Source organism: Microtus pennsylvanicus, chromosome 7 (genome assembly GCF_037038515.1).
Source record: "Microtus pennsylvanicus isolate mMicPen1 chromosome 7, mMicPen1.hap1, whole genome shotgun sequence".
NCBI lineage: Eukaryota > Metazoa > Chordata > Mammalia > Rodentia > Cricetidae > Microtus > Microtus pennsylvanicus.
The window spans coordinates 105,494,426-105,516,036 of NC_134585.1; the positions used below are offsets into that span (position 1 = coordinate 105,494,426).

Consider the following 21,611-nt stretch of genomic DNA (forward strand, 5'->3'; position numbering starts at 1 on the left):
GTGTTTCCAGATCTCATCTCTAACAAAGAGCACAAACTATATGGGGGTCACCAGAAGAGAGTGAAGTCATCCCCACAGAGAAGGTTGACCATCCATGTATCAATCTGATCACGAAAACACTTCTCCCTTAAAAATATGCTTGCTTCACAGTCCAAATAAACCTGAATAAAATCACTTCGTGTTTGGAATTATACTTAGGGTGTATGTGCAGGCACCCAAACACTCTCCTTTACACCTCAAAGACATTTCAGTTATACATTTAGCATATCCCGGGGATGGAGAAAACACTTGGCAGTCGTTGCTTGCTTAACTGTCACGTTAGTCCTGAGTGTCTGGCATGAATAACAGCACTGGCGCACAAACAAGGAAGCAATGGCTTCCCCTAAAGTGCTAGAAATGGCAACTACAGAGCTTCTACCGAGGTATGTGTTCTCAGCCACTAAAGCCACAGCGATAGAAGAAAATCAGCAATATCTACATTCGAATTGCTAGGTCTTCGAGGCTTAATGGGTGTGTTGGAAACAATCGAATACAGACATTTCTAGAGAACTGCTTGCATTGTTTTTAATCTAGAAAAATAAAATAAAATAAGCCTTAGATGGATATGAATTAGTGGTACCTCTAGAAAGATAATCTCTTCGGAGACATTACACACAAACTGAGAGACTGGAAGCTATGTTTGAGATTCTGATGAGCTAGGAATTCCCCTTTTATAGAATACAGCATCTCTCAAGCTCCCAGAGTCGCAGCGTAATGAAGCATAGCACGGGCAGGCAGTCAGGCATCAATCTCTGAGGTACCAGGAGAAGCCTTATGAAAAAACATTCACCAAGGCAATTGGAGTAGCAGGCAGTGATGCAGAAGTGTCAGAGAGGTCAGCCTTCCCATCCATCTGCTGAATAGGAGCTGCTGAAAAGGAAATCAAATCTGAGGGCCATCTGGGTGTTCTCTGCTATGTGCTTCTGGTGACCTCGCTTTTTAGGAAAATGTTCCAGTGCATGACAAAAAGTATGGCTATTTCCACTTTGGGGTGTGTGTGTGTGTGTGTGTGTGTGGTGTGTTGCTGATTAGAAATCGCAGTGCCCTCCTTCACAGAAGGATCTAGAAACAAAACTCTCACACTGACTCCAGAAAGTCAGGCACCAAAAGCTGCATCAAAACCATTTTCACAGCTGAAAACAGCTGCTTCTTCATTTTTCTTGGAGCATCAACATGATTCAGTCATACATACATTGTCAAATTTATTCTAAAGCAATGATCGCTCTAAAGTAAAAGAAATAACATTTCAAGTCCAGAGAACTTAAAAAATTCATCCACCTGGAGTTTTTAAATCTATTGGATAGGGAATTGTATAGACAGGTTCCCAAGCAACTAAGAACTTAACTTCATCTGTCTTCCTAGACATGGGTGGCATGCTTTTTCTTGAATTCACTCCAAACTCTACACAGTAAACATGCATGCATATAAATACACATGTGTATAAGATACATATAAGGCACACATAAGAATATGTATGCATGTTTACCAGAGTTGTGTTTGAGATATTTTTACTTAAAACTTATCAACTAACTGGGAATCGGCTACCTTTTCAGAAGACAAAAAGCTGAAGGGAAAATTGCAAGCACACCATGGGTGGTTTTTTTTTTTTTTAAAAAAAAATCTTATGATTTAAAAAACAACGTGAAAATATTGTTAACAGTGGTTGCCTTAAGGGAAATGAAATTTGAAGTGATAGAATAAAATGATAGGGTGAAACTGTGACTTTAAAAGCTTAAGCTGAATATTATTTTTTTCAAACTTTCAAATCAAACATTACAGAATAAACGTTAACTCTATGACCCTGGAACTGCTAGAGAGGCACTATTGACTATAAAAGCACAGACGAGGGTAGGAATTGGAAATGAGACCACCTGGGCTTAAATCCTCACTTGCAAATCAGAACAGAGTGACCGCAGGTGAGTTGGTGAGTATAGAAGAGGAATACTAATAGAACCCACTCAAAAGCAGAGTAATGTATAGAAAGTGCTTAGGACATCGCCTGAATCAGAGCTCGTGTTCAGTGTGGACTATCACTAAGGAAGCGATCATATCAAGTTCGGCGGACAGTAGTGTGGTCAGGGTAATGCTTCCTGAGTGGTGAAGTTCCACTGTTTCACAATGAAACTCTCAGAGGATCTTTCTTCTCCTAAAACTTCCTACAAAGGAGGCTGTTATTCAGTCATGTCCTTTGCACCACAAGGCCAAGTATACAAGTAATAGTAACTATTATAATTTTTGTTGTTACTATTTTTTATTAATGTTATTTGTGTCAAGGTTTCATGTAGCTCAAGTTGGTCTTGGATTTGCTATGAAGATGAAGATGATCTTGAACTTCTGATCTTCCTGTCACTTTTTAACTGGGTAACAGACACATGCAACTATGCCCAACATACATGATACTAGGGATCAAACCCAGGCTTCAATCACACTTGACAAGTAGCCTTCCAACTTAGATCTATGTCCAGTCTCGATAGAACTATTCAAATACAACAGGGACCAGGATTACTCAATAGAAGATGTGTATGTAAAACCCCAGAGGATTTGATGAAGTCAACCACATGGTCTACAGCCTATGAGCTTGTATGATCCAAATAAAGTGATCACTAATTAACTGGAAGAGTAGAATGGATTCAGAGAGGCAAGCCAAAAACCAGGATTGTGGGTTTGGAAAGACACAAGGCAAGAATGGTCAAAACTGACATTTAACCTACACCTCTAATGCACACAGCATATTGTCAAGCTCCTCACTTGTCTTCCCACATTGACTTCTTACAGGAAATTTAAGCAGAATCACCCACTCACTTCACGTATAGCTACTGAATACCTACCATAAAGGCTTGCTCTAAGGCTAAAAGAAGACAGGTCCTTCAGCCATAGCCTAGAAAGTGAAGCTGGAGACACAGATGAGCAGGGGGCAAGGGACGAGAAAAGATTTTGTGTGAGAAATGGCATCCCATTTTGGTAATCCAAAAGGAAAAAGTCTCTGGATACTCCATACAGAATTCCTCAGTGAGACAAGAGAGGGCAGGGAAACCAGAGATGCTGCCAGTGCTCCACAGAATAGCACTGAGAAGGAAGCAAGTTAGCTCAGTGATGCAGCTACAGATACTCTGCAACAGTAAGACCATTAACTTTAGGGAATTCGGACGCAATCGCACAGATTTCTGAAAAATATGTTTCTATTTTTTTCACTTTGCACTGGTTCCATTTTTAATAAACGCAAAGGCAATTAAGTGTGTGTTGAGAGAGGTGTATTCATAGTCCTCGGGCTGTTCACACCTCTTCTGAGGTAGTCTCTTCTTACCTAGCCCCAGCACAGATCCAAACTGAGACCTGCTTGCCTCCCACCAGCCAAGACACCTTCCCAGGTCTTCATTCCCCCACCTTCTCCCTCGAGATCTTCAATGTAGCACATAAACCCATCCACACACCAATCTGACACCTCTGATCCATCCACTTTATCTTCCTCGCAATTTCAGAATTACAATGTTTCCCTTTCCTTCATACTCTGTGTTCAGTTTTCTTCTCCATTCAGTTTCTCCTTCCCTAAAACAATAACCAAAGTCTAAAGATTCATCCTTAAAGTTACTCCCTCAGACATTCAGCCTTCACACACACACACTCTCTCTCTCTCTCTCACACACACACACACAATTACCTCTATTTCTGTGCCAAATCCTAAGTAGACATATTAAATGATGATGATTGTGTTGGTGGTGCTGCTGGTGGTGGTGATAGGTACACAGGGTATTAGTGCCAGTTACCAGTGGAGAGGGAGACTGCAATACTTAATTGCAAGTATTATAGCCTCTACTATGTTTCTTGATACCCAATGGCAACTTAAACAGACTTGTGAGGGGTTTGCCAACTGTGTAACTTTAAAAGACATCACTGCACAACACTATGAGTTTATATTGCTGCTGTCTGCTATCTGACTGAGGACAAGACAGCCGGTGTCTCCTTTCTAACCTGCCTCTTCCTTAGTCAACAAACACTGAACCAGAAGAGTCCATTGCTAGGATTTACAAATGTTCTAAGCTGGGAAAAGTGCTTATACTCTACCGTTGTCTGCATTTGTTTTCAGAAGTCTTCCCTTTGCCACAGATGTTGGAGACAAAAGCAAAACATAACAACTAAATACATTTAAGTGTTATACTTTGTGCTGGCTTATCTAGATCTCTTCTTTGTGAAAATGTCATATCCTCTTGTACAAAGTCTATAATTTCACGCACAAATTTTAAATACTATAGTTACAAATATGGTAATTAAAAAGCAATGTTGTGGGTTGTGGAGATAGTTCATTGGGTAATAGCATTTGTTGTCTAAGCATCAAGACCTAAATTCTGATCCCCAGACCCAGCCAAGAGCATCTCTAATGCCAACACTGATGGAAGGGAGGAAACAGGAATATGTGCTGGGGCTTGCTGGCCAGTCAGACTACCCAAACTTTAACAACTCCAGGTTCACTGAGAGACACTGACTCAAAGGAATAAAAGAGAAAGTAATAGGGCAGGGCCTATGTGATGTCCTCCTCTGCTCATGCCCTTGTAAATGCACACGCACACACACTTACGCATACACATGTCTGCATGCACACACACAACTTTATGTTAAAATTAACATTTTTAACCATATTCTCACCATAAAATTCTCTATTTTAACCATAGACTTTAACATGTAAACCACTGCAATATTAAAATAGAATTAAAACACAGAAAGCAAATACTAGCCAAAGGATGTCATATAAAAGAGCCGTGACCATTCAGTTACATAGGAAATAATATGATATTCAAAATAAGATAACATCTTATCTCCGGCCCTAATGGTATTTCGTGTATTTAAATCTCTCCAGTGTAGGTAGCTTGACAATTATTCAAAATATATGAACTAATGACTCCATCCTAGTATACTTAAAGTGAGAGAAAAAAGCAAATGTTGGTGATTCAAAAACCAAAACCCTGAATACAGTTGGCTTTGCCTACCCCTAGATATGTAAAATGTATGGGTAGGTATGGGTATGTTTATTGTTCAAGTTCAGAAAAGTTACTTTCCAATTATTCTTTAAGAAGATATTGAACAATCATAATTATTCTGTTAAAATATTTTACTCTCAAAATAACAAGATGGATGTTTCTACTGGATCCTTCTATTAGCCTTTACTTAACCTCGGCTACTTATGCAGCAATAAATTATTTTAAGTAATAATACTGAAACTAAGCTGTCTTCCAGAGGATGTTTTAAAAATTGTATTTTAGCTTCAGGATATTTATTTATATCTGTGACTCCTCAAAACTTTAAAAAAAATGTGCATGCTAAAAACAATTCATCATATTAGTAATGAACTAAAAAGTCTTGTTCATCTCAACAGATGCAAAAGAATAAATTAAACCAAATGTATCATACATAGGGCTAGAAGTACACATATGTAAGTACAGCAATCAGAAGGCTATGGCAAAAGGACCAGGAGAGCAAGGGCAGCCTGGGCTACACAAAGACACCCTGCCCCCTAAAAGACACAACAGTGAGAAGATCTTACATGCTTCTGATAAAAATGACAACAAACTAGATAGTTATTACAAATAGTTCTATAATGTGATAAGGGATATCAAAAAGAAAAGAGCCAGGAGCAATGAATGGTGTATGCCTATGATCCTAATTCTCACGAAGCTCAGGCGGAGTTATCATAAGCTTAAGGTCAGCGTGGCCTACACAGCAAATACCAAGCAAATCAGAGCTATATAGTTGTATTCTGTTTTCAAAAAGAGGAAAGGGGAAAGAAAGAGCATACTCGATATAAAAACATGCATACTACAATTATTATAAATTAAACAAAGTTCCTGAACTCATTATAGCTCTCAATCTTTCTTTTCAAGAGTTAATCGATGCAATATGGTAAGGCAGATATGAAGGAAAGATGAGTACCCAAAATTCTCATTTGGAAATGGCATTATTGGGATGACTAGGGAAACTTAAGAAAAGAAACTAAAGACTACTGAAGCTAAGAAAAGGTAAAGATACCTCAAAATGGCATCTCATCTGGAGAAAGCAACATATAAGTGTTCAGAGACACCAGCTCAAAACGGAGTAAGGCACACACAATGTCTCCATTCACACTCCCTAAGAATCACAGATTTGAGGGTAGAGTGGAGCAGTAATAGTCTGCTCTACAGGATCAGCCAAAAGGAAAGTGTCCATTGCAAATCATCTCTAAAACAGAACGGGACGTTAGGAGTGTAAAGATAAAGATGCTGAGTAACATGAGTAACAGTAGTGTCTTCCATCAAGGCTAAAGGGAGATCAGGTGCAGGCAATCCACAAGGGCCAAAGAAGACCTCATGTTTACTGGGATAGGGACTGACACACAAGAGCTCTCATTCCCCACACAGCCCTGACTACAGAACACAGCAGTGAGCTGGCTGGACCATGGATCTGACTTGGTAAACTGCTTCTTATACTCTCAGAACCACCAACTAAACAGTAAAGAACATCAGAAGGGGCAAGAAAGATGGCTCAGTGGGTAAATGTCTGTTGCACAAACCTGAAAACTTGGGTTCAGTCCCTGGAACCCAAGGCAGAAGGAGAGCACTGGCTGAAAGTTGCCCTCGGTGTGTCCACTATGGCATGTGCATGAGTGTGCACACACGGGCACACGCACCATAATGGGTTTAGCTTTTAAAGATCACAAGAGTTGACTCTGGCTGTCAAATCAGAGACAATTCTAAAATCTCCACTTATGAAGAAACATTCTTAATCTAAGGCTTAAAATGAGACTAATCATTTTACATCTCAAATGTATGTGATTTTTCTATATTACAAGCATACATACATACATACATAAACATAAAACACTCAGAATATCTTTAAACGTTGGTAATTCCTTTCTCTAACTGAAAATCTCTGAAATAAAATCTAAATATCTAAAAATGGCCTACTGTGTAACTGAAATTGAATCCCCTATGTCAGTAATAGATAATTACCAAAAATCTATCCACATGATCTCTCAGTAAACAATGCACAGCTCTTGCTTGTTTCTTTCACAATGCATTCCCTTAACAACATGGTAGACTAATTACGCAGCTGGTTATTCGCAAGGACAAAGAAAATGAAAAAAAAAAGGAAAACAATCAGGTCCTTCAAAAAAGTTAAAAATAACAGAGTTCAGAAGGAAGTTATTCCTAAGGATTGGTAAAAGGAAGGAAGGAAAGCAAAGCAAATGTGCGAATCTCAGGAAGTTTAATTTCTTATATTCCAAAGCACACAGTCTCTTCTCTAGGGAAATGAATAAAGATGTCCAAAATACCAATAAAAAAGATAACGTTTGGCTCTGAAAAATAGTATTTTCCTATCTATTATTATATATTACATGGCTTCATTTCATTCAAAGCTGGTTTTGTAGTAATTTCAAATATACATCCATCACTGTGTTTCAGTGACATTTCAAGGAAATTATTGAATGAAATGTAAACTCAGTTAAGTCTATAATAAATTTACAGTGGAAATGTCAGATTATGGGTAATTTGGGTTATATTTCTTATAGACTTGAAATGAGGTTCTTTTTTTGGCGTCCAACATGTTCTTTCTATTTTTACTTTCTTAATTAAACAATCAGATCTGCTGTTCCTGAGGTCAAAGGCCAACACTCAGGAGCTGGAGAAGGAAAAGGGACCCCATTTATCAGTACCCACTGTGTCATATTGTTACTCACAATTGATGAGGACAAACAAAAATAAACATGTCCATTTTGATAGATTCTACTGATAAAATGATGAAAATCACTTATATGTTAGATGCTGGTTCTGTTATTATTTTTGACAAATATTGAGCAGAAAAATTAAAGACCTTATCAAGGTAGAGGGATATACATGAGGACATACCTACCCCCTGAAAAATGAATGGGAATAAAGCTTTTCTTGTAATACACATTTTAAAACTTCTCTTTGCTAACAATACAATCCGTTTGCTCATATGGTAAACAAATGGAGGGTTTATTATGAGCCAGCCACTTTAGAACTCTGGGAATACAGCAGTGAATTTATTTATCTGAAACCTATAATCATGGATTTACTGTTAAGCTAGGCTACACTGCTTTGCTTCAATTCTCCCAGTAAAATACATTGTCCATTTGCCTGTCAGTGAGTCGAGAGAGGAAAACACAGAGAAGCATCTCAGTGTTCGTGTTTAAACAAGATGTCTTGCCCTCTAGGTAAGGACTGGTATCTCAGGATTCTCACTCTCTGACCCAATACACTAGTTACAGAATTCAAACAGCAAAGATAACATGAATTTAAACTGTAGCAAATTGTAAATTACGACTGATACGGTATTGGCTATTAAATGTGTTTGAGAAGAGTGCCGATACTGTTTCCCGGAAACCTTAAGGAACAAAAGAAGAAAATGACAGGCTTTCCAATGCTTCCCTTTAGATGTCTAAAATAATAATGCATGGAAAAAAATGTAATCAACATTTCATCCTTTACATACAAAGCCTGTTTTAGTGTTGCTTCATTATCTTTAGCTTACTTTTTCAAGGGTTTCAAACATGAGCACTGAATTTCTATTTATATTATTTCCACCCTCTCCCCTGCACTCCCCCTGGGCCCACTTCTCAAGTTCACGAGCACTTCTTTAACTATCATCATCACATATGTGTGTAGATACATACTTGTAGAAAAGAACTTCACTATAAACTGAGAAAGATTTCAATATATTCATTATCACTTAAGTCAAAATCAAAACTCATTTTTAAAGAGAGTTTTAAAATGTTAAATCCATTTATTAAAGGATAGTAACCATATGTATAGTAACTTGTAAAACTTACTTGATAAAATGGCCAATAACTATATTTTTAAAAGATTTAAAATGTATTTAAATTTGGGGTGTGTGTATGTGTGTGTGTATGCACATACATGTGCTGGCACCATGCCACATGCATGCAGGCAGAACTGGAGTTAAGACCAGTTGTCCCCATGTGACATGGAACCAAATATGGGTCTTCTGGGAGGGAGAGAAGCAGAGTTAGCCATCGTATTACCTCTCTATCCCCAAAAGACATGCTTTAAAGGGTTGTTTGTTAAGATTCTAGGCTTGGCAGGATGGATGGGTTATAAGATACCTGTCCCTTTGAGCTCCCTACAAGCTGAAGACAGAAGACTCATATTCAACAACTGACAAGACAATCTGAGCAGGACTTGGGGTCTGCTTTAGTCGGTTTCAGCACGAGAACTAGAGGTCACTGAGGGCAGGCATGAGAGGCCAGGAGGCTGTCTTGTTGAGGACGTCACTGATGGGTGAGGGCAGGAGTGAAACAACAGAGATTTGTGTTAGGGTGGGATGGGAGGGACTGGGGTTCTGAGGATTGCCTTAGGCAAACATTTGTTTGGGGGGACAGATTGTGAGATGTTGACCAAAGTTTATGGTAGATAAAAGAAGCATGAATAGGATCATTATTGAAGACCACAGTGACATATAGGAACCGAGTTAGATCTGGATAGATAACAGATTGATTAAGGTGATATGATTCGTCTCAAGACACCTGTTTGGCAGTATGTCTATCCTAGTCTGCTAGGTGTTCTTGGCTGCTACAGATGTGGTGATTTGATTAAGAATGGTCCTCTAGGCTCATATATTTGAATGGTTTCAAATTGGTGGAATTGTTTGGGAAGGATCAGGAGGTGTGACCTTGTTGGTGGAGGTGTGTCACTGGAGGTAGATTTTGATGTTTCAAAGGCCCATATCACTCACAGTTAGCTCTTTCTCTGTGTCTCTAACTTGTGGATCATATATAATCTCTCAGCTACTGCTCCAGGGCCAGGCCTGCCTGTCTGCTCCCATATTTGCTGCCATGACAGTATTGGATTCACCCTCTGAAGCTGTAACCAAGCCCCTCATTAAACATTTCTTCTATAAGTTGTCTCAGTCATGGTTGTCTCTTCACAGGAATAGAAAAGTAACTAAGACGAAAGGTGAATGTGAGAACCACAGGCCAAAAATCCAACCAAAGTCCAGAAATCTTCCAGTGGAGGAGCAAGATGGAATGTACAGAAAGGGTTGAGAAAGCAAATCACCCCCATGGACAGAGCCAGTAGACGTGAAGGGGCATGAGACTCAACAGAAACAGCAGAGAGAAGGAGAGACACACAGTGCAAATGGTGCTTTCAAATTAGGGGCAAGCAAGTTCAGCAGACAGCCATCTATAGGAGAAAATAGCAATGCCCTTGCGACTGCAGGGAGCCTGGGAGACCTTGAACCTTCTGAAAGAAACTCAGTGTCGAACACTAGCCACCCACCCTCAAGCACGATCCTCAGCTAACTTTTACTCCCTCTAATCCCAGAGCCATCCAAACTGCTTCTTTCTGAATCTATCCTGCAAAATTCGATGGTAGCACCTTCCAATTCTTTTAAGGAAAATGAATCTAAACCTGAGATGCAACTGTGATTGCAAATGATGCCTTCTTGGGACATGAAGGCAAGTTGGTAGTGTGACCCATGAACCTTGGGTTTGAACTGGGCACGATATCCCAGTGAGGTTCCTACATGAATGCCAAAAAATTAGAATCAGTAGGAAAAGGGTATCCGAAGGCAGCCTGTTTTTTGCGGAGTTAGTTGTGTATGAGAGATTCAAAACGTTCATGCAAGTCAGTCTCACTCTCCATGGTGAAGTATCAGATTCATCCACCACTCCAGTCTGTCTGCTCAATGTTGCTTTTACCCCCTCCAAACTAATTACATTAGAGAAACTCAGACTACAATATTCTGCAGAGCACACTTTTCTCACTGTCCTTGTCAATGAACTTCAAATTGTCTTGTGATTTGGGACTTCCTCTTCTACAGTGTCTATCCATTTTGAAATAATTTAAAGTCCCAGCTGAGACAAAAAGCATACAGAAGAGCAAAGCTCAGGTGGCTACTCTAACAAAGCTCACCACAGTCTGACTGGCACCATGATAGTCTATCAAAAATTTCTCAAAAGTGTTCTCAAGACATACTAGCAAAAGAACTTCATAATATTTACCGAGTACCTACTGCGTACTAGATAATATGCAATAAAAATAGGATTAAGTCTCTGACCTTGGAGGGTTGTTTTCCAAGAGGGCTCAATCAAGTCCTCAAAGCCTTCCAAGTCCCAGCGTTAGGAGAGGCTGGGTAATGAGTAAGCCTCAAGGTGCCCCCCACTATTATAGCTCCCCTCAAGGTCTTGCCTCTGTCCCCAGATCAAGTACCACATGTCCAAACTTCATCACAGTCTCAGGGTTATAATTTCTGACTTGTACCCACAACATATAGTACTCCTGGGGCTTTTTTTCCCAACCAAATGCTAAACTGCCCACAAAAGTCCTAAGAGACAGCTTAGTGGGTAAGAGTGCTTGTTGAGGAGTATTCGACTTGAGTTTGAATCCTAGCACCTATGTGGGAGGGAAAGCTGAACATGACTAGGAATGTGCTCGAGGAATAGAAACAGGAGGATCCGGGTTGGGGAGGCTTGATAGCTACCAGCCCCTAACTCCCATTTACTGGGAGGAATAAGGCAGCGGTTAATAAAACCAGACACCAGATTCCTCCTCTGTTCTCCCGGGTACATGCATACCCCCAACACACACATGAGCATGCATCTACATTCCCCTGCCACACACACACAAATGCTGCAGCTCCATTCAACCCGTAAGTAAGCCCTCCCCTGTCAACTACCACCCTCTACTTAGACTTCTCTTGTTCTTTTCAGTTTGCAATGCAAGTTTTCAGGACCTGGGTCTCTTCAAGAACAGGCAATTCAGGGAGGCAGGTGTGAAATGGTAAGACACGGTGCTCTTTGTAGCTTACAGACTGAATTGCTAGCAAAACCTTTGCTATAGTAATACTGTTAGCCCTGGTTTAACACCTGTGAACGTGGGTGTGTGTGATATCCTGAAAGGAACATCATCTGTTCTAATGAGCTTATGCCTATATCCAGACTGGCCAAGCTTTGGAAATGGGGGGCAGGGGTTGTTGCTAATCAGATGACCACAGAGTTAGAATTCTACTCCAACTTTCAGAGAAAAAAGAGATACCAACAATTAACTTGATCACTAATGTTTGGGGATTTAATTAGTCTAAATACAGCAGCATTAAAAAATTACCTGAAAGGACTAGGTTTGTAGAGGCTCCAGGATGCTGCACACGTGAAGGTGACTAGCGATAAAATATTCTGCATTGAGTTGTGTGTGAGAATGGGGGAAAGTTCTTTGTTTACTTCCTATCATATACACACCCTTAGCATCGTTAGATAACCTCTATTTCTAAGATAATGTCTTTTGGTCTCAGGAACCAGAACCTGTAAGAAATGACCAAACAGGTTCCCAAACACTGTACAGAAATATTGACCAGAATCCTGAGCCAATACTAATCTGGAAGGAAAGAAGGAAGTCCCAGTATCAGCCATCACGGAGCACTCAGGATATCTAGAGCACACTGGTCCTTTGCCGTACAGGACCTTTTTCAAGTAACTTTACAAGCAGCAGAGTAAGCACTGATATCTTCATTTGCAGATTAAAAACTCATTGCTTAGCAGGCTTCAATAATTTTCCAGAGGTCACTAGAACATCTAAGTGTCGTGATTCAATTATTTCCCAGTAAATTCCGATGTTAATGCTTTCAACATTTCTATGACCTTGAGTTTAATAAAGGAGTATTTTAAGAAGTCTTGGTTTCCAGGGTTGTTCATGGGGCCCATCCCTGAGACAATGAGCAGAATAGCATCCCCAGCCCACAGAATGTGTGTCTGTGCCTACGGTCACACACCCATTGCACTCAGCTGCAGCCATAGGATATTTCCTTCTAATCATCCCGCCACAGTACCATCAACTTCCCAGAAAAGCATTCAATATGACAAGCAATCTGGGAGCCATGTTTCTGGCTGGTGAACTGGAGCTATATATGAATGATCGGCTTCATAGAGCAGCCACAATTTAGCAGATCCAATTTTCTCGGGAGTCTCATGATATACTGGTATAATTAAATGTTGCTATCAATCACCATACACAGCTTGCTTGTACTGCCCAGCCCTCAAGACAATGATGCCTTTCAAATTTACACATTCTTTTGGAGAATAGCTATTTTGCCATTTGTTTGTTTGTTTGTTTTTCAAGACAGGGTTTCTTTGTGTAGCTCTGGATGTCTTGGAAGTTGCTCTGTAGACTAGGCTGGCGGCAAACTCAGAGATTCTCCTACCTCTGCCTCCCAAGTGCTGAGATTAAAGGCATGCACCACCACTACCCGGAAGTAGAACAAATATAATTTTTAATCAATAAAGAACTTATATTAAGACTAAGTTAATAAGACATAGGAAAGAACACCCTGCACCTAGCAGAGGACAGGAAGAGACGAATAAATAGTGAACAGTATTCCCATTTCCATGTTACAAAGCACCCCATGGGATACTTTATTTCAATTTTGTGATTCCCAAATTATAGTTCAGTGAAGCCAAGCAACCTGCCCAAGTCCATTAAGCAATTAACACACAGTGTTCTTAGTCACTTCACAATATTAAGTACTTTGGAGATCATGACGGGGATTATGAAGAAAACCATGCTTTAAGTAGGAAAATTATAGCATTACTATTATCATCCCATCATGCGCTCAAAAGAGATGCATTTACTTCAAGGTACCCATAAGTGCACAGCCTTCTCTGCTTAACCACCATTCCTGGTCAAGAATATTTTCTTTCTTCTCTCCCCATCTCATTATCCCATTTGTTGATTAATAGGGTTTTGGCCCCTAATTTTACAGTTCTTTATAAATTTGGCATATTAACCCCATGAATGAAGTGCAGCTGGCAGAATTTCCTCCCAGTCTGTGGGCCGTCTGTTCTGCTGCTGGTCTCTTTTGTTATGGAAAAAGTTTTAAATTTCAAGTGGTTCCTTTGGTTGATTCTCAGGGATATTGTTGAACCGCTGGACCACTACTGTCTGCTCACCATGTCTTTAACTCGACCTAGATCTTGAAGTGTATGCCCCATGTTTTATTGTTAGGTCTTGAGTAATAGCAAGGCATTCCCTAGCACCTCAAGAGAGAAGAGACAGCAAGTCAGTGAAAAGCAGCAACCAAAGGTTCAGAGGTCTAAAGGGTCCTCCTGTCTTCTGCAACTGCCAGGAATTCAATCTGGTTGCAGCATGAGATATATTGACAATGTAACAGTGATATTGGATAAAGGTCAGATTCTAGCATCAGCCAGGAATTTTTTCTTGTTCCAAGGGTCATGAATGTGCACCAATGCCTCCAGGGAGATAGTCAGGTCCTCCTTACATACTAGACAGAAACCCCCCAGAAATCATATTACAAAGCTGGCTGAGTCCAAAGTTCTGCAAAGGAAGTGGAAAGATCTCAAGACTTCAACTGAGACAAGGACATTGGGAATTTAAAAAAAAAAAATAAAAGTCAGAAATTAAAGACAAAAGCAACCAAAATAGTCACATGGATTTAGAGGTTGGAATTAAATTTTATTCTTGTAAAAATCAGTGGAGTGCTTAGGGCACACCCTTGCATCAGGAAGATCACACACAAAAAGCAAACTTATCTAAAGAGAAATGATAGACTGCCCCCTATTTTTCCTCTTTCTGACTGCTTCTGTATGAGACATGTAACCATGGGCAGGACCTTAAATCTTCCCAATGGTCATCTGGGTGGAAAGACTAGATAATACAGAGCAGAGCTTCCTTTGAAGATGGTAAGGGTGAAGATGGATGTGAAGAAAGCAGTACAGCCCACTACACTAGGTCCAGAAGACACTCAGAGTTTTCCCACTTCTGGCCAAACTCTAAAACGTTTAGGCATTCTGGGTAAACCAGATAGTCAGAGGCCTACTTTGTGGGTCTCCTGGGTACTACGTTGGCAGTTCCCAAAGAAGTCTTAAGGCAAGAAAAATAGTTAATTGAAATATGATCCTTTTTCCTCATAGTTTGAACCAGGCAATCACATAATCCTGGGATGTATGTACTTGTAAATAGCAATTCTGGTAGTTGAAGGCAAACACAAGATGTCTCAAATTTAGGTTATTGCTAGACAAAAAAAAAAAAAAAAAAAACCTCTAATGAAAGAATTTAATATTATGCTATCAATACCCCCGTCTCAGGAATAAATGATGATATGGGACGGCTTACCTTCAGGGCTGTGGGGGGAAATCGATGATCTTTTTACAATTTGAGCTCTGATATTTGCAAAGTGCTTTGGGTTCAGAGCAGGGGAAGGCACAAAAGGAGTCCACAAACAGATACATAAATCAATCAGGAAAAAGGAAAGCGGAGGGAAAACTGCACACAGAAGACAAACAAATCACTCTGAAGCAGAATTTTATTAAACTGTACTTAGCTCTGATCCTCACAAGGCAACAAACAATAAGAATTCCCACAGAAGAGCCCTGGCTCGGAAGAGCGCTCTGCTAACTTTCCTCACGAGGCAGTGCTGACCTCTAAGGGCTGCCAGGCTCCTCCTGCCAGGCTCCTTTCAGCTTCCCAGGGCATGTCTCCCAACTGCCTTTGAGAAAGGCAATGGTGATCAATCAATTCTCTACCCAATAATGCTCTGGCTTCTTGTGCTTTTAATATCAAAAGGCTTCCTCCAAAAAAATCTAGTAATCAAGTTCCCCGGGATCACACAGAGGCTGAGCTTTTTGATCAAGGGTTCATAGTTAATGCCGTGAGCTTTACAAGAGGATATACCCTGTTGAATCAGCACACGCTGCCAGTCTTGTTTCTTCTAGAAGATTCCGAATGCTCACAGTACCTTCATTTATAATTAAACCGATGAAACTCATCCTGATCATTACATTGCCATTGTGTGTATTTCCAGGGATGAAATAAAGCCTATGTAGCCCAGAGAATTTGAAACAGCCAGTCAACGTTAGCACACGAAAGCTTTAACAAACAGGCCCATAAGAGTCACTTTTCTCACTGCCATGACAAAACGCCTGACTGGAAGCAACTGAAGGGCAGACAGCTTCTTTAGGCTCACGATTTGGTCGCACAGTCCACCAGGGAGGAGAGGCGGTAACCACAGAAATAGGAGGTAGCAATACACACTGTGTCCACAGTTGAGAAGCAGAAAGAGATAAACGTTAGTTTTGCCTTACGTCCCCTTTTCTTCAGTCTGAAACCTTAGCAATAGTGCTGCCCACATTCTGGATAGACCCTTCCCTCCTCGCTTAAATGTTTCTGGAAAAATACTCATAGACATAGCCAGGGTGTGGTTCTAAAGTGAGTCTAAGTTTAGTCAAGCTTACAATGATGATTTACTGTTACAGGGTAACTATCCTGTATGTCCACGTACACATATATGTTTAAATACCCTCTGTCACACAGTGAATAGGATCCATCCAATGTATTTCCAAAGACCATCAGAAAACCAGATCAAGAGACGCACATTGTTAATTCTAGGTAGAAACTGAAACTAACATATTTAATTATAGTATTATTTTTATGTCCCGATTAACTTCTATACTCCCTCCACTTTCTCTTGCCACAAGGGAAAAAGATAGGACAGAGATAGGTCAGTCACAAAAAATATTCAGCATTCTTTAAAAGATTCAAGAGTGAAATTTCAGGCCCAAGTCCTGTGGTCACATCTATCTTTAACTTTTTCTTTCTCCCTGTCCAGTACTCTTTGAACTTCAATATTTCAAAGTCTCTTTTCTATCCAGTTCCCTATTCTGTTTTTAGGCTAATGAATATGAGCTCCACATTTAAATCCTGGAGTTTTCCGTCCTCATTACTATTCATCTCTAACATCATCCTCAGCTGCCTTACCTTTCCTCAAAATTATTAAGAACATTACTTATGCATAAATTAATCATTAGGCATTTAACCTCCAAACACCTTTATGAAATGGGGTATATTGGAAATTTGAGATAACTGTGAATCCTCACTTTCCAAATGAATTTAAAAACCAAACTGCAAACAGTCTACTAATAAACATTTAAAATTAATATTTGATAATTTCCCCCAACCAGTCATATTTTCAGACTATCAAGCTGTCAGACCTGTTCACACTGGCCAGCTGGCCATACTTTAAATTAAACATAAGCCCTTGGGATTTAGCCTTTGTGGGTTTTGCACATCTAGACTCATGTCAATATCAAGAGTCAATACAAACCTAATACTAAAACACTCCATCTCTTAGGGTGAAATTTTATAAGACCAAGGATTCTCTTAAAACATCAATACACTTTCAGAGTTGGTTTTAAACCCCCAAACAAACTCAGTTGGAGGGGAGTTTCATTATAATCGAATAAGGAATTGAAACTTGGAGTGCGCAATGCATTAGGCAATTAAGCACACAAGCAATTTAATTAAAGTTTTAATTCACTTTGGATTCCATTGTAGTCCGCAATCAGAATGTTTCATGCTACAGCCAAGTATTCTAGGGTCAGAAATGTCATGCTGAACGTTGGTCCGCACCATCCACAGCAAGCATATGTTGATGTCAGATAGATGGTGGGTGGTAACAGGGACTGTTACTGATCTCTGAGGCTGACTCTTAGCCCTCTACACTCATCCATCGGTTTCTGGGCAGGGCCTGGCAAATTTTCTGGACAGGGAGATAGAGGAAAAGGAAGCACATGCTCTAAAGAAACAATGCTTTCTAGCATAAGCTCGCCTCGAGGGGAGAAGGGAAACTATGGACTGGAGAGCTGCTGTCTAGCATTTGATACCCTGTGGCTCTACGGAAGCTATTCTGCAGGTGAATCTGCCCTGAGTGTGAATGAGAACTGTCTGAGATCATTGAAGAGGTAGACTATTCTTGAGGGGTGGAGAGCTGTCAACTGAACAAGCCACAAACTACCTAGAGGAAGAGGAAGTTAGAAGTCCTGAGGACCTTTGTGCTCCAAACCTGGAACTTGCATTACATTTCCCTAGAGAAATTTCTTCAAAAATCTCCTGTACGTGTGTGAAAATATGTACTATGTCCTCTCTGGTACCCTGCAAAAATATTTAAGAAGCCTATGTGCCAACTTGCACTAATTGAGCACTAAGACGGAATTCCTTCCTGAAAACGAGTGCTCGGTTAATATAACCAAACGCAAGAGTATCTTCAAGATAAGAAGTGATAATGCGCCGGGCGGTGGTGGTGCACGCCTTTAATCCCAGCACTCAGGAGGCAGAGGCAGGCGGATCTCTATGAGTTTGAGACCAGCCTGGTCTACAAGAGCTAGTTCCAGGACAGGCTCCAAAACCACAGAGAAACCCTGTCTCCAAAAACCAAAAAAAAAAAAAAAAAGAAGTGATAATGCAACTCGGGGCCCAATTAGGTGGTCATTATTTTCTGAAGTATCCCTTTAATCTTGATGCCCTCCAAACTTGTAAAACTCAGACGAATGCATAATTCTTTCTTACTAACCTTCATGGTATGAAAAGAATCCATTAGATCACTTTAGGCTCTCTCTCTCTCTCTCCTACCAAATCAAGCTTTGGAGGTGGGGATAAACAGTTTAATTTTTTTCTTGAATTAAAGACGTTGAGGTTGTGATAATTAAAAAATTCAATCCAAGCCCCTACCACAATTAAACAGACTGCGCATATTTTGTCTTAGTAAACTACATATGACCTCAGGTTGGCTTTGTAACATATAAATCACTATCTCTAAGCTATCCAGTTGTGTTTTGTTTTTTTTTAACGCACTGACGGCAGCAGATTTAATTTAAAGTGCTACTGTTCAATATGTCAGAGCTCAAATATTCTCTGAGAAGAAGCTTTAGTGCGTATTTATTATTAATGTACTATCCGAGATCAGACCCCTGAGTTGACTCTAATCAAAGGCTCATCAGTCAAAGGCCACAGAAATGAAGTTTGGTAGATACAAGCAAATCAGAGAACTCTCTTAGAGATGTTCTTGTTCGGCAATGAAAAGAAGCAAAATATAAAACCTCCAAAGTTTGATGTTTGAAGGTAGAACTTAGGTTTCTTGTGGGTATGTGCTGTATGGATATGTTCAGATGGGTGTGCACACAAGTGTGGAAACCAAAGACTGGCTTCAGGGTCTACCTTGATCACTCTCCATATTATTCATTTTACTTAATTTTATCTATCATTATTGTGTGTGTATTTGAATAGTCTAATGCACAGGTTTGGAGGTGAGAATTCAACTTCTGGGTATCAGTTTCCTCTTTCCACGTTGGGTTCTGGGGCTCCAACTCAGGTTATCAAGCTATTTGTAGGCTGTTTGCGACTTCGTTTATTTAAAGAACTGGCCTTGTGTGGACAGAGATGGTGTAACTATAAAGATATATAAAATACAAGGACTAAGGAATGATAGAGCAATGATATCTGGAATATTCTAGCCACTTCTGAAACAAATCATGTAAGTTCCTAAGCTTCAGTATTTTGCCAGAGGATAAAGGTTGAAACGGATGCTACAGTGTGAACAAGTGACGAAGCAGGTCAGACTGATGTCTGGGGTAGTCATGTCCAATCAAGCTCTCCCCACAGAAGAGAATCCTCCCAACACTTAGTCCCAGGTTTATCCTTAGGGTGAATGAGGGTGCCTCATGCTGTCCCTCCCTTCATCAACACGTGTGGTAGGCACCCAGTGTCACCTGTGTACTAAATAAAGACATATTTATTTCAGACTCTTCTTCATCCACCCTGATACCTGCCCAGGCTTTACTCTCAGACCACGGAGCTTTTCCTTCCCGATTCCTTTACTCCATGACTAAATTCCATTCCTGAAACAAGTGGAAGATTAAAAACACTATCAAAACAAAGAAAATAAAAATGGATTTGCAATTCTTATTAGGCTCAACACTGTGGTTAAGATACAGCAACTCGAAATCGTGATCTGAATTAACTTACAAGTTAGTATTTCATTCCCTTTGCTCTAAGAAAATTGGTGGAGGCCAAAATCAACTCTAAAACCTGTTGTTTATATGCACAACATTACCTATTATTTGATTTTATGAAAACACCAAATATGTTTTTATAAAAACACTAAAAAGTCGACACATTTAAATTCTAAACCGTATTGCTGATCTAGCGTACAAATGCATTACTCAACAGCGCCTTGCACTTATGAAACAAATTCAGGGCAACTTTCTTCCCAGGAGAACGGTGGTGGGCATTCTTGCTGTAAACGAGGCAGCCTGGAGAGCAGAAAATGCCCAGACTGGGGTTAAGTTCAGCCTCTGCCATTTGTTAGCTGGAGGGAAATAAAAATAAAAACCACAAGAAAAATACTTAATCTTTCCTCAATTTTCTGATTATTTTAATGGCTAATACTTTTTCTGCTAGCTTGCAGGATTCTTTAAGTATCAAATGAGGTATTATCCCAAAACACTTTAGAAACTTAAGGCACTGTATAATATTAAGGAATTATCACTATAGGATCCTCGAGTCTATAAACTCCACCATGAAGATTTAAAATCCGAATCCTCCCTAATACGCTAAGAATCAAGATAATACAGTGCTGTGAAAAGTTCAATCAAGAATCCCAAAATTTGTTTATAAACATCTCGTCTATATCAAGTCAACAATTTTCTGCAATAACAGAGTCTAGCATCCCTTGGAGCCTGCCCATAATGGTGGAGAGAAATGTTGTTCTTTGATCTCTCTTAGCATTTAATTAGAGTAGTTAAGGAACACTTCAAATTAAGTTTTACTTTCCTTTCAAAAGAAAATATGTATTAAGTACAGACTTGGAAAAATGTCTGACCTCAATTATCCTAAAAGTGGTCATCTAAGGGAGGGTTAGAAGTGTTCTGCATGGATTCAGGAAGTGACACTAACCAGGTGTGGTGGTTAAAAACGGAACCACAGCACTTTGGAGGTAGAGACAGGAGGGTCAGGAGTCCAAGTCAGCCTTTTTAATAGCCCCAGTGGGCTGAGAACTGAATGTGTGCCATCACATACGCGGGTCCTTTTCTACGCTGATACTTGCAGCACCATCCTCCCTAAATTGAAATGGCAGGGGGAATAAGCCATCCCATGTACGGGGCCTTGCGATTCATCACCACCTTGTAGCCACATGACAACACTGATATGAAAATAGGAACGGTGAATGGGAAGTATATAACACATGGCTACCACATGAATTTCACTTGTAGAATTTACCACAAATATTCCCAGTGCCTAGAATGTCTGTTGAGGATGCAAAATACATGGCAAACTAATGATGAGAGATGTACAGGATGTACTGATCTTTAAAAGTTGTTTCAATTTTGACCTTCCAATCTCTTGACCCAACCTGAGCTTACCTATTACATCATGAACAGAAGAGACAAAGTCCTTCTTGCTTCCAAAGCCAAGATCGAAAATTCCCAAATGCACCTTTATTTGTGTTGTATAGGTCAAGATCTTCTCACTTCTTATGAATAAATAAATGTTTGGTTGAGACTTTACTAGATAAATCTTATTTAATACTGGAAAATTCACTAAGTGACAATTATGTCATCTTCCTCTCGGAAACCGTATGCCAAGTTGACTCAGTACAACAACCAATTCTAAAAATACACTTATTCTTTGTGTTAGTCTCCAGACAAGCTGGAGACAGCACAGTCACCACAGTGGACAGGTGAGCCTCCCCTGGTTGTGCTGTGATTGTCCACCATTGAAAGA

At 39.9% G+C, this 21,611-nt stretch overlaps 1 protein-coding gene across 2 annotated transcripts in view; it reads right to left on the reverse strand.

Annotated features, from left to right (window-relative positions):
* Positions 1-21,611, reverse strand: part of Vav3 (vav guanine nucleotide exchange factor 3) — a 313,297-nt gene that overhangs the window by 115,594 nt on the left and 176,092 nt on the right. The window lies entirely within an intron of this gene.